A 2815-nucleotide genomic window follows, 5' to 3' on the forward strand; every position below is an offset into this window, starting at 1 on the left:
ATGGATAATCACAGACTGGAATATGTCAACTTTTACTCAATACTATTTCAAAACCATTCCAATTTTTTCTCCAAATGCTATAAAATTGAATAAGGGTGTTGTGTGGAATCAATCATGTTATTTTGGGTCGTTAAAAACATTGATATAGGAAAAGGGGTCAGTTTGACCCGAGGACAACATGAGGGTTAAATTCCAAAGTGTGACAGGTATGACCTGAGAGTGGCCCTGTCCCTCACCTGGCTTCATACAGCTTTCCCTACATCCCTTGCTTTCTTTCCTCTTTTTAGTTGGGTCTCAGTAGCTGCTTATATTTTGGATCCAAATTGGCAAAATACCAAAAGTCATGAAGCTTAGAGGCAATCAAATTGTTTCTCCGTCTTTGTTTTTTTTGTATTTATTATTTTTTTTCCTATACGGCCACACGTGTTGTCTCTCTGTCCTGAGCTGATGATGGGACTTAGTGTCACTGGACCTCTGCTGAGGCCTCGGGGCTGACATACCTGACCAAGGGAAATGACCACTTCACTTCCTACCTGTGTGTGTGTGTGTGTATGTGTGTGTGTGTGTGTGTGTGTGTGTGTGTGTGGTGGTGTGGGTGTTGTGTGGTGTGGTTTGTAGGATGTTGCATCCTTTGTTTACTCTGATGAGGGAGTAAACAAAGGAGGGAGGAAGTGTCCTTTATGTGAGGGAAGAGGGCCACAAGATCACCTGTTACACAAGCCCACACACTCACACACACACGGCTTTGGTTGCAAAGAGTGTCCTCAGGCATAACACACTCTCTCTCACACACACACACACACACACACACACACACACACACTGTGGTTGTCGCAATGACTAATCAGCACTGAGGTAAATCAGCTAAGGTGTGTATGCGTAAAGTTTTACGAGCTGAGATGACGTTCATAGTGAACCACAAGAAAGTATTTTCCCCTGTGGTGTGTGTGTGTGTGTGTGTGTGTGTGTGTGTGTGTGTGTGTGTGAGAGGGAGACAGAGAGAGAGAGAAAGAGAGAGAAAGAAAGAGAAGCACAGTTGTGTTATCAGTGACATGTCTTTTTCTATTTCTATTTATTTTTTATTTGATTTGATTAATTCATATCTTTGTCAGTTACAATGACCAAAACAATCTTTTCTGCAGAAATCTGTGCAACAGTTCAGTGTTGTCCATGATTACAAATTATAAATATTACATACTTTATGCTATATGCTATACTATATTTTACATACATAAAATATGAATGGTTTGGAGGTTAAATGACTCCATCAAGTTCCTGTTTGTCTTCATTTAACACGGCTCTATGCCTCAGGAGGGACAGTCTGTCGGCTCCTGGGTTTTTCTCCACATGTCCTCCATGCGTGGGTGTCCTCAGGGTGCTCTGGGTGTCCTGGCATTTAAACCGGACACTGTAAATCGCCTGTGAGATGTGAATCGTTGTCTGTGGCAATGTGGGGACATTTCTTCATCAGTCTTATCGGTTGAAAAGATGTGTAACCCTAAGAAATTCACATCTAAGCTCTGAGCCACTTTTTAACCTGAGCAGAGTCTAGCAGATCTCACCCTCTCTCTCTCTCTCTCTCTCTTTCTCTCTTTCTCATTCAGTGTCTCTGTCTCTCTCTCTTTCGCTCCATCTTTCTCTGTCTCTCTCTCTCTCAGCAGTGTGTCCTCCTCCCTCTCCTCCCTAATCCATTTATCATTACAGTAGGAAGCAACCTGCCAGCAGTGAGTTATCTGTGCTCCACCCCCAACCAGCGCGCACACACACACACACACACACACACACACACACACAGTTCCTCCATCCTGACCCAAACTGACAGTGGTGGAAAGTAACTAAATACAGTTACTCAAGAAAACTGTACTTAAGTATGTACGCGCAATACATAGAATATTCACAAAGAACTCAAAATGCAAACACAAAATGATTTGAAATGTTACATCAGATATCACAAAAAGATTTTAAAACATTTTTCCGTGTAGTCATTTAGGAACCTAATAGTTTTATCTTGTCTCGCCTTACTTCGTCTTAGTCGTTGTGACTCCTCTCGCTCTCTCTCTCTCTCTCTCTTTCTCTCTCTCTCTCTTTCTCTCTCTCTCTCTCTCTTTCTCTCTCTCTCTCTCTCTCTTTCTGTGTGTGTGTGTGTGTGTGTGGAATGTGTATGTCATAGCAGGAAATTGTGAATGACCACCTGAACTCAGCCCACACACACACAGACACACACAGACACACGCACACACACAGACATACACACACACACACATACACACGTTAATTCCTGGCTGCTCTCCAATTCCTGCCCCACTGACCTATGACTTCTATCCATCAACTGAGGTGCTATCTGCCCTCCGGCTTTGTGCTTGTGTGTGTGTGTGTGTGTCTGTGTGTGTGTTTCTTTTCTCGAAGAGCGAGAGAAACATATTTTTGCTAATATAATCCTCTGAGGTTCAGCTTCTAATTTATCATGTTTTTGCCTGATAACAGTGTGCTTTTATTTTGAAATAAAGACAAATTTGTCAGATATGTGATTAGTCAATATGACAGAGAAACTGCATGGTGCCTTCAGGTACACTCGCCAATGATGGGGGGAATTCTGCTCATTCACAGTCAGTGTGATGAAGATGGTTCATTATTTTCTTTTGCATAATGAGGTTGATTTGTCAAGCATTTGGAGAAAAAAATTAAAGTTGTTTTGAAATAGCATTGACTAAAAGTTAACATAATCCAGTCTGTGGTTATCCATCAACATCCATTCCTTTAACTTGAGTCTAAATAATTCCTAATTTCTGCTTTTCTAACTCAAACATTAGGTATA

Source organism: Etheostoma spectabile, chromosome 17 (genome assembly GCF_008692095.1).
Source record: "Etheostoma spectabile isolate EspeVRDwgs_2016 chromosome 17, UIUC_Espe_1.0, whole genome shotgun sequence".
NCBI classification, from domain to species: Eukaryota; Metazoa; Chordata; class Actinopteri; order Perciformes; family Percidae; genus Etheostoma; species Etheostoma spectabile.